Source organism: Falco biarmicus, chromosome 3 (genome assembly GCF_023638135.1).
Source record: "Falco biarmicus isolate bFalBia1 chromosome 3, bFalBia1.pri, whole genome shotgun sequence".
NCBI lineage: Eukaryota > Metazoa > Chordata > Aves > Falconiformes > Falconidae > Falco > Falco biarmicus.
This window is the reverse complement of record NC_079290.1, coordinates 18,169,844-18,181,790: the sequence shown is the minus strand read 5'-3', so window position 1 is coordinate 18,181,790 and position 11,947 is coordinate 18,169,844.

Sequence of the window (11,947 nt, the reverse complement as noted above, 5' to 3'; positions counted from 1 at the left end):
AAAGCAAATCCCTGTGTAAACATTTCTTTAAAAAAATTAAGAATATAATTTTTTTTAAGACAGGACAAGGTATGTAAATTAAGACACCATCTCTTCTTAGACCAGCCAGGGCAAAAGGAAGAATTAGGCAAGTTTTGGGGCACACAAGAGCTTCTTCAGATCTGCAATAGAAGCAGGAAGCTTCACAGGCACCGACAGCAGAGAAAAGTTGTCACAGTTTGATGAGCTGTGTATCAGACCATCACTGAAGGAAATGTGGTTGGTACCTCTCAAGTGGAAAGATACTAACAGGATGGAAAGAAAGGTGCTGAGGCAGATATCACCTGAGGAAAGGGAAGGCAAGATAGTGTAGAGAATGTGGAGCACAGAGAGGGTATCAGGAAGAAGAGAATCATGCACCGTAAAAGCAATATTGCTACAGAGCCACAAATTTGTGGTACGCAACAAGATACGAATTTTAATTCACAGGGTTGTGTTTGGCAAAAGTTTTGTAAGTTTCCTTAATTCATTTTTTGAGAAAACAACTAGGAAGAGTTTGGATTTTAGGAAGATTTTTTTAAAGTCTTTATATAACAGTATACCTTAGTAGGAGTGTGTGTGTGTGAATGCAGTATACTTTGCTACTGCTTGAATTATGATGTATATTCAAATAGCATCTTCCCATATCCCATCATATTGTCAAGTCTGAAGAGCTGAAGAGGACGTAGCTAGGATAGCAGGCTGTACTTAATGCCCCTGTGTGGCTACTGGGAATGGGAGTGGCTGATTTAACTGTGGTGGAACTAGATTAAAAAATATATCAAGTCTGTATGCTTACACTTGTACCTGCAAGACCATTTAAGGACTGAGAATTTGTAAGGAAAGGCCGTTCACAGTGACCTGCCTGCCTGAGGTGGGCACAGGGGATGGAAACAGGATTTTGGGGTGGCTGGTAATTTTAAGGAACATACTTGCTTTACAGAAATTAATTTTTGTGAACTAATTTTTGAAGAAAAGGAGAAGTTTGGTGGTGGCCGTAGTTTTTTTCAGGAAGGGGCATTCTCTAATTGCTGCACAGGGATGGGTTGCTCCCAGGCACAGGAGGAACGGGCCAGTGTGGAGGGACCTCAGTAGCCTGCCAACTCACATCTGTTCACACTGTTCACAGTGGGCTCTACGTACCCTCATTAAGCAGCCATTAGTGATTCCTTTGAAGAAAACTTTAAACTGTGATTATCGTGTCCCTTCTTGGGACCTCATATATGGTCACACTGCAGCTTTTCTTCACCTTGTGTGTTCTGAACAGGTACATGGCCCTAGTTTTGAGTTGTCTTTTTCAGCATATTTATTATGGGGATGCAGAAGCGAATAGTCCCTGTGCTGTTCATGGAACTGGAAGGCCTTGTAAAATGAAGATTGAAATTCCTGCATTTCAAATTGTGCTCTTTGTGTCTTCTTCTGTCGCTGGGTACCACTGGGTACCATCTCAACTCTGTCTTCCTTACTCCCTCTCCATCAGGTACTTATGGATAAGATCTCCAAAGCCTTGCCTTCTCCAAGATGGACAATCTCAGCTCCAGAGAGATGCTCCAGTCCCTTAATTATCTTCATGGCTCTTTGCTGGACTTGTTCCAGTATGTCCATGTCTCCCTTGCACTGGGAGCCTGGCCCTGGGTTCAGCACCCAGACATGCCTCACTCGTGCTGAGCAGAGGGGAAGGATCACCTCTCGCTACCTGCTGGCGATGCTCTTCCAATGTAGTTCACAACTCTGTTGGCCTCATTATTACTTATTCTTACAAGTCCTTTTTCCATCTGTAAAATCTGACATCATATCAGGGAGGTGATAAAACTCTTTAAAGAACATGAGGCCCTCAGAAAATATGCCAATGGAGTCCTTCATAGTTATTTAAATCAAGGAAAATATTTTGCTCTCAGGTACTGACCAAAGTAATGAAAAACTCTTCAGCTGCTGCCTCCATACCCCACATCACAATAAATAAAGAAATAAATACTGACTTCCCAGCAAGCCCGCTATGAGTGGTGTGCGGGCAGGTGTGGGAGTGAGCAGTTTAGACAACTCCATCCTCTGCATCAGTGATGTAGTTCTTGCTCCCTGTTAAGAGATAAAGCTCAGTAGGACCTTGGGTTGCCTAGAGTATATGCACAATAAATGCATCTTACAAAGGGTGATTTACTGCAGGAGAAGGAAGGTCTCAGCCAACGAAGATGCTAGAACCGAGGGGCCACCTGGGAGGATGAAGGAGCTCCTGTTACCTTTGCATGTTACACCTCCAAGCCTGTCTCCAAAAGACATGACAGGGGAAGGTGTCAGAGCAGATGGTGCCATATAGCAACAGTTTGAGCCACCAAGGCTGCTTCCCTGTTACAGGAAAGAACCAGCAAGTGAAATTCAAACACAGCTGGGAAAGGAGGTCCATCACAGGTGAAAGGAGCAAAAGGGAGCTCAGCCACAGCTACCCTGGGAGGGACGGGGAAGGTGTTTGGTCAGGGCTAAGACCTCAGGGGTTGAACCCCTTTAGGGTTCAACACTGAACAGCAGCAGCATGCAGGGAGGTGACTGGTGATGTCTGAATTGCTTTTTGCTCTCCAGCTGAGAAAAACTGTAGGGCATCTCAGCCAATACCAGGGAGGAATATTTCTGCACAGGTAGGATCTGAGGTTGGGTTCCTTTATTCTGCCTTTCTCTTCTATAATCTTTTCTCCTACTTGAGGTGCAGCTACCTATCCTTTGACTTGGCTGAAATAAACCCATCACATTGCCATCCGTGCTTTGCCTGGTGTTAGAAGTCTTGGGGAAGTGAGAAGACTTCAGTAACAACAAGGTGAATTAGAGATATGCACAGGTGGCACTGCTGGGACCTGCCACCCAGGGCAGTGAGTGATGGCACGCCTTCTGCGGAGCTTTAATGTTCATCAGGTGGTGTTCCCTGGCACCAGCTCCCAGACAGAAGTCCCTTTCCAGCAGCTGAGGGATGGCTTCCAGCCCCAGGTGACCTTCTCTCTTTGTCTGCTCTTGTCACATATCTCACTTGTCTGAGGGAATGGGGAGTTTTACACAAGGCACTCTCCAAAAACACTCAGAACTCTCCTGCCTCAGTGTTTATTTTCTGTGTTTTGATCCTGCTGAGGTCACAGCCCAGGCCCAGCACAACTGCCCCATCAGGTATCTCTGTTTCCTGACATGGACTGCATCGCCTCCTCTCAGCCAACGTTGGGGCACGACCCTATCCAAGATAACTATAAAGAAAGGAGGAACTATCCCATCCCCATATTCGGCCAAGTGGAAATACCATTATCCTTCTACCAGCATAGCATTTATCCATCAATCTCTTTTGGGGAATATGAGAAATCTGTTTATTTTTCTTCATATAGTGATATTATTGTCATTTTCATAACTGTTCTGACACAGATGTTTCTTGTAATCCTGCCTGGGGTTCAGGGCATTGCTGTTCTTCAAGTAATCAGCAGGAAAATCACTGCAGACGCTTCAGAAATCAATTATGCTCTTCCAATCTGCTAATTACTATTACTAAAGCTAACTAGCAAAGAAATTAAACTGCGCTGCAGATAGGTGTTTGATTGAAAAAAAGCCCATTTCATAATGAAACCAGCCCAGAAGCTGGATGGTGCTTCCATGAATGGCAACAGGGAGCAGATCCTGCTCAGGAATTCTACCAGGATCTGAATGGTCCTCTGCCCCTGAAAGTATCAGCAGGATGCAGATGAAGGTGTGGGGGCTTTGTACTGCTCTACAGCCACAAAGGCAACTGATCCAGTGACCCTGGCAGACTAACATCAAGCAGATGGCAAAGGCTTGTTCTTCATCTCAGTTTCCAAATTCAAGGAGAGTGTTTAAAGTTAGCAGAGATAAGGAACTGAGACAGGTCCTATACCAGTTCTCAGAGAGGTAGCCACACTAGCATCACTTTTTCATGTAGTTTATTGGGGGGTGGAAAGCTGCATGTGAGACATTAAAGGCATCTTGTGAGAGTTCCAAAGTAGCAATAGAAGGAACTTCTCTAACACCTGATCAGACATCACTTATTTCAAGAACTGGTAGGGGCTGAGCTCATTTCCCTGAGCACAGAGCCTTTCTGTTTGATAACCACAAAATATTGATGTCTCTACTGGACATGTACAAACAGAGGTTTGGGGTTTTTGAAAGTAGCTCCTACAGTTTGGAGTGGTTGACTGAGAACAGCAAAACCTGCAGTTTTCCCAGACCAAATCCTTCCAGTCCAGGTCAGCAATAGAGCCAAGAAAAGTGGTGGAAATTGAAACTTTGTCACTGCTTGGGCTGAAAGTTTCACTAAACCTCAGGTCCAGGGAGATTTCCCAGGCTAGGAAATGTCAGCTCAGTTGCACCTGAGCAAAATTACAAGTGATAGGAGACAGGCTTATAAAGCCAATTGTACGACTGGAAGGATCCTGCCTTCAGAGCAGGCAAGTAGATCACTCCTCATTTATTGACCTCCCAGAAAGGTTTTTCTTATCCTGCCCATCATGGGATGGAAATGGGGATTACTCTTTTCTCCCTCACAGGAACCTGATGTGTATTTCAAGACCTTTTTAATATTTCTGTATCACTGCCTCTGATGACCCAAGTGCTCCAGCTGAGACCTCATCCATGCTGAACAGGGCAGCAGGAAAACCTCGGGGGCCTTGCAGGGTAATTGCAAAAGTCACCTTAATAATTAGCCTGGTGTGACCTGCTGAGCTGTATTGCCTGGGGAAAGGTGAGGGAGTCAGGTGTTTCACAGGCATGTACAGCAGCCAGCTCAGAAGAAGGAAGAAAACTATTTTCCCCATCATTAATCTCAGCGGCTCTATAAAGCCGTTCTTAAAACTTTTCAGTTGAAAGGTGCCTGGTGAGCATAAGAGCATCAGGACAGATGCACACAACACATCAAATTGTGGAAGACGCCTTATTGTATCATGACACTTTTTTTACTCCTATGTGTCATTATATGGAGAGTGACCTTATGGACTATCACGTGCAGAATCTGAGCAGAAGAGGTACCAAGAAAAAGGCTGCTGTAAGGATTCAGAGAGAACACAGACGCTTCAAAAATCAAGTGAAGGGCAGACGTGGCTTATTTGCATATCATCTAAATTCTGTGTCTTACCCTGACCTCAGATCAGATCACGATTAAGTGAACTTTGAGGATCAGACACAAAATGTACCCCATAGCAGTATCCCCCCCCAATGGAAACTCAGCCTCCCACTCCTGTTAATAGTAGATTACTTGTGACAGACTGGGCGGAAGGTTGATTATTGTTATAAATTATTCCATGATCCCTCTTCTGGTGCAATACAAGGCAGTGATTCAGCTATCCAAAGAGTGGTGAATGAAAAGAAATTAAAGGCTTGGATCAGAAATTGGTCGATGGAAGATTGTTGAATCCATTTAAAATTCCACTCATTTATCCTTATTTCTGTAACATAAGTCCATCCGAAGTAAATCAGCTATAAATCCAGTAGAACTACAGCAGCATTACACTGTGTGAGGTTGTACCTCGACTAACCATAGCTAGTGAAGCTTTTTCAAACAGTCTATTTCTGTTTTAATGTATTCTTTTGTTTAATAAGATTAATATTTTCCCATGTTTCCTACAGAGTACTGCAGTTCCCTTATCTGTGTCAATGCAGCACAAAAATATGCCAGAGGTTGGAAGAAAGGAAATGTGTAAGAGAAACTGGTTTCTACTAGTGGCAGAAATTCATGTACTGGTTGTCAAATGGATGCTATGTTTGCTAGAAGGAAATTTGAAGTGGATATTGAAAGGATATAGCTACATATCAGTTCAGGTTTAAAGGGTTAGACACAAAGGATTTTTAAGGAAAAAATGGGATATTACATCAAGGGAGACCCGGCAGTGACCCACCATGGAAGTCTTAAAGATGAGTGAGTGAGGTCCATGAAGGGAACCAGCAGCACATAACGTCCCAGCGACTGGGACTTGCCACATCTCTGAAGTCTCAGTCTGAGCTGAGCACCTGAAGTCTCAGTGTGATGCATGGATCATATCACACAAACGCCACAGGGGTAAATAAGAGTGGTGCAGTCCCTAAGCCACAGCAGGGCATGTGACAGGGAGGAGACAGGTGAAACGCACCTTTCTCTATAAAACTTTCCCTGGGCTTAATGCTTCAGTCAGGACTACTCTTTCTCATGGAAAGTGGTGGAAGAAGCTGTTCCTGTCCCATCCCTCACTAAATGGAGCAATAACCCCATGATGGCAACACTTCATCTGGGGAAGCCTGAGGTATAAATCTTGTTTCTTTCTTTTCTGTAGTTGCAAATAAAATCTGAGTTTTTCCTTTTGCCCAATTTCCCAGTCATAAAGCAATCTCGTTTGGTTCATAAGAAAAAGCCATTTCTGTGGGCTTGAATATAGCTAAACTAATGCATTTTCTGTATGCGGACTCCGTGTTGCTTAAACAACTGGGCAACATATTACCTTATATCTTTGTCATTTTTGCTCTCCCCATGACAATAGGAAATGATGTAAATTCAGTCAGGCCCCTGATTGCTGTTGCTGGGATACTGTAAACAAATAAATGCAAGACAAGGCAAAAGAAAATATGTAATACTGCGACTAACAAGTGACAAAGCATCACAGATGCAAAATTTCTCAGTAAAGGACCTAAAGGGTAGACAGAAATCCCTTTATTTAGAATTCATTCATATCAAGACATTTAAAGATAACAAACTGGACGTTAACAATATTTTAAATTGAAAGGAAAACACAGCAAAAAGAGAGGCTGGGATGTGAAGATTGAAGGACCATCAAGCGTGTTATAGGAATTACCCTCCTCCCGTGGCTGGAGGCTTGCCCAGTGAGGTCCTGAGCAAGAAGGGATGCCTGCTATATACAATATATTTTTTTGTTATTCTGCTTTACCTAATCTGACAAGAAATTAATGTAACCTGTATGACAAGGTTCTAGGGTTTTCTTTGTTATCTTTGCCTGTCCAATTATAACAATGATGTGACACGTTAAGTGATTATTTACATATGTAAAAGATAAACCCTTTCAACTGAGGACTGAGAGACGGCATATGTAGTACCTAGGAATAAGAACATTGCCCTGAAATCAAACTGCTTTTGTCAGAAAAAAGGGATATTTGAGTAATGATTATCATATTTACAGGAATGATGGTCTTAAGTAAGGCTTCAAGTGGATTTGTAAGGTCACTTGTTATTATGGAACCTGATATTATTGGGTTTGCTTTTACTGAATGTCGAAGCCATGACCTAAAAGCATTTCCATAAAGTGTTCTTCAGACAGGGGAGAAGTACATCTCCATACACCTGTATCTCAGGTATCAGGTACCAGATCTGAAGGATCTCCAGCTGCCATAAATCCAGTGCGAGATCATTGCCTCTGTCTCTCTCTGCCAAGGACTGTGATGGTGGCAGCCTCTTTAAGGTGCTTTTGTCAAGCTGGCCAAGAATTGGTTGTTATATAAAAATTATATGTGACTCTTTCATTAAAAGAAATGGTCTATCTCCAGGAAAGGGATCATAATTAATTGGATTTAGGATATTACATCTGCCTGAGGGTGACTCCAAACATTACAATGTGGAATTGAATGTAATTACTAGACTCAGTGATGAGAATTATTTTAATAATAAGGGAAGCCAGGTCGCTCTGTAGCCTGGGTAGGTTTGCACATGCACACTGTTCCTCTAAAAGGCGTGGTAAGGAGATACGAGTGGGGCTTTTCCCAGGTCTTTCACTCAGAACAGGCTGAACACGTGGTCTCCAGGAAAGGGAGCATCTTTCCAGCCCTGGAAACTGCTCTCCTTCACATATTGGTCAAGGGTCATTCCATGGTTAATCACACAACTGTGATTTCCACCTACCCATCCCTCACTGGACTGCGACACAGACAAGGCTCATTCCTGGGGTGAGGAAGCTGTCACTTCAGTCGCTGAGCTGTTCATTTCACAGAGCCGTGTTGTGAACCTGTGGCAACTAGAAAAAGGACTAGAGCTGCTACTTGGTGTTCACTTCTGGAGACGGATCAGACCCTGCTGCTGGAGTTGCCTGGAAGTCTCGTGTGCCCAGGGAACACAGCACCATACATATTCTCAGATGTGGAGAACTGCAAGTATGCACTAAGAAACAGAAAGTAGCCAAGAGTTTCCCAGACCCCAGTGTTTTCTCACCAATTACTTCTGCCATCACGAACCTCCTGCAAAGCTGTAAAGGCAGCCTTAGAAATAATTTCTTCAACAGCACTGAAATATAGCAAGGAATCTTTGCAACTTCCCTGAGCCATCCCAGCACAGCACTTTTTCAGGTCTTGTTTAGATTCCATTTCTGAGCATGTAAAGATGATTTCTCTCTCAGTAACACCCTGCTGAATACCCACAATTTGCTCATACCTATTTTTCATCCTTGTTTGCAGTCTCGCCAGAGCAAGCCTAGTGACCAGTGCACACTTCCTCTAAATCATAGGCTCTGAGAACAAGCACATCAGTATTCACATTGCAGTATGTTCCCATGGACCTAAGAGACGAGGAGAATCCCCAGTATAAATCTTCCTCACTGACTTGCAAATGCTTCTGGTACTTCAGGGAGTCTCATCCTCACACCACTGTTATTTCCCTGTGGGCTTGTCACCTCTGAACTTTTCACTTTGCTTTAGAATTTTTTTAATTTTTTTTTTTCTGAGCTCATAATACTTAATGTCTGAAATTCTGTTAAAGTGTCTAAGTGATCTGACATCTGCAACCCACAGGGAAAACGGCTGCCTCTGGTGCTTGGCACGTGGAAAATTGCAAGCATCAGCTATTGTGAAAAACCATTTTCAGCTTCAGTAAGTTTGTGTGTCAAAAGTCCTTGTCCCTCAGAGCCTGCTCTGTGTTCCCTAACCATGGCTCTAGGGCAGACTCTGCTCTTTGAGCCCCAAGCAGGCAAAGAAGGATCATCCACGGCTCCAGAGGGGATCCAGGCTCAGACCACTTCCTCTGGTTCCATCAGAGGCTTCTTCCACTTGGTCCTCCAAGAGAAACCCTAATCTCCAGACTCGCCAAGAAAATCAAATGAGCGCTGCTAGCTTCTTCCATGTCAAACGTTGCTCTGTGCTGGGAGCATCCCATAAAGCACAGACAACCTTGGCAGCAAAAATTCTGATCTTGGGATGAGGGCAGCAGTGCAGCTTCCATATATTGACATTAGGTACTTGGGCATGAAAACCTTTCACTACTACTCAGTGATACTGTGTTGCATCTCACTATATTTCTCTTTTCTAGAGCATCCTGTAGACACACAGAGATTGCCCACTGTGTTGCTAGCTCACCTAAGACTTAAGGCAGCGTTCAAGTAACTGAGTGTTAATACCCAGAGATACAGATTTCTACCTCTGAGCTAGTCAACCCAGATTTCTCTTGGAGGTGATATAATCCACAATGTCATGTGTGCAATTTAATGTGATCCTATGGCAGCAGCTGGCTGAAACAGCTCACATTAATTGCACCTAGCTTTTTATCTTGTTATTAAAAAAGATTCTCCAAGAATCATATTCATGTGCCTGGAAACGGTTTCTAGGATTAGCTGCTCCACCACCTCCCTGGGGTTCGAGGTGAGGCTGACTAGCCTGTAGTTCCCTGGGTCCTCCTTCTTGTCCTTCTTGCAGATGAGTGACATTTGCTTTCCTCCAGTCTTCCTGCACTTCTCCTAATCACCATGACTGATAAAAGATTATCGAGAGTGGCCTTGCAATTACATATGACAGCTCCCCCAGCACTCATGGGTGCATCCCTTCAGAACCATGGAATTATGTATGTCCAGTTTGCTGAAGTATTCCCTGACCTGGTCCTCTTCCACCAAGGGTACATCTTTCTTTCTTCAGATTTTCTGCCTGGTGTGTGGGACCTGGGATTCCTGAAGGACAGAAAAGCATCAGGTAGTAAAAAACATATGGAAAAAGAGGCTTGATGAAACTATAAACTGGATAGACTCATCTAGCATTGAAGAAAAAGTACGTTCAAATTTCTCCCCAAACAAGAAATCATATAATTTTCTTGTGCATCCATTTACGTATTGTTCTAATATAACTGACCAAATTGGCTGTGACTGGGATTAATCATTATTAAATAGGATCTTCCTGGATATAACTTTGTACCAATTATTTCTGAGAAAATGAAAGAAAAGATCCTGGTTTATTCTTTCTCACAGGAAGACGTGATGATTGAAGTTCTCAGAATTACTGCGTGTTTCCCTGTGGCTGTTGTGCTGACAAAGCCTGGCAGGAACCAGGAATGCACAGCTGAGCACTGGCTCTGCTGCATGGGCTGAGCTGCAGCTCATGTCCCTAGTGTGGCATGGGACCAAGCTTTCATCTGTGTGGTCTGGGTAGGTTTGGAGAGACTGCTCAGTTGGTGTTGAGTTGGCAAAGAATATTAATTAAAGCATACACTGCTATTATGCCACTATTTTTAAACACCAATAACCACCCTTTCAGCATGGAATTCTACTTAACCAGATGAAATGAACCCAGATAGTACCTCTGACAATTCACCCATTGATAAACTCGAGGAGGGTGATTGATAAATTGAGCAGGAGCCAAGAGCATCCATAAAATCACCTGTGATCAATGTGTTGCTACCTTTACAGGAAAACATATGACCCTATACGTTTCTGGTACATAATATAAACAAGAAAAATGACTTAGTGCCTCAGCACAATGTTTGTAGCTGATGGCTGCTTTTGTCAGGAAACCAAAACATGAGGTCTAGAATGTCCTCAGCCAGAAGGGCTTAAATGGTGCTCCCAAGAAAACTTACACTTTTTAATCCAGTGATGGTTTGATGTATAGTTATGAAGAGTCAGGGATCATACACATGCACACCAAGCCTACCTGCTTGTTGATACACTCAAACAGAGAGCACAATGAACTCGAAACGTGGGATGGCCGGGGAAGAAATCTTTTCCCTTCTCCCTGGAGATGGGTGGGCTAGGGAGAGATGATACATCCATCCCTACATCATACGTCATACATCATACACCATACATCATACACATGAGGCTATTTGTATACTGAGTGTCAGGGAGACTCAATGGGTTTGTGGAAAACTCCAAGGTGACAAATGCTCCACAATATGGCTTAGTGCTCTTTAAGAATACACAATATGGAAGGAGTAAAGTTAAAATCCATTTTTCTAGCTCTTGAAACTGGGCTTGAAAACTGGGCCACACTTCAAAGTAACAATGGGTTTTTCAGGGAAGGACTTCATCCTCTAAGCATGGGTTTCCATAGCTGGGACGCGCAGCTCCCTGCCATGTATGTGACAACGGCATGCACAGGAAAGCTTGTCTTCCCAAGGACGTCTGTGTGGTGTCTGCACCAGCTCTCTCTCCACTGTATTCCCCTTGAGATCTTGACTTGCACCTTCCACAGGACCATCACACCTATCTCCACTGCTCAAGGTGCCTTCATGTTTTCTCAGGCACTACTTGACCCAGGCTTCGAGAACTGCTCAACTCTGGAGCTCACTCTTTTTCCTCCTTCATCTTCCTCCTTGTTGCTCTGTTGTAGCACGTTTGATGTAGTTTACAATGCTGATATCCTTGTTCTCTTGGCACATGAGCTTGTGGAAAAAGGAGAAGGCTGTTGTCCTTCCCTGCAAACATGCATTGCACGGGCCATGCCTCTGAGACAGGTAATTGCACGAATCACAGGGTCTGTATCTCAGCAAACTGTGTACTTCAGTCTGTGTCATGTGACATCCACTGTACATGACATTATAAATTAACAAGAAAGACCAAATTAATCCCTCATGTATTGCCATGGACACAAGAGCTTATAATTTTCCAGCTCAGAATTCGGTGGGGACAGAATACCCATAAAACCTCCGTCATAGCTCTGAGTTTCTTACTTAATTTCTTACTTAATTTAAGTAAGAAATTACTTAATTTCTTTCAGTCAACAG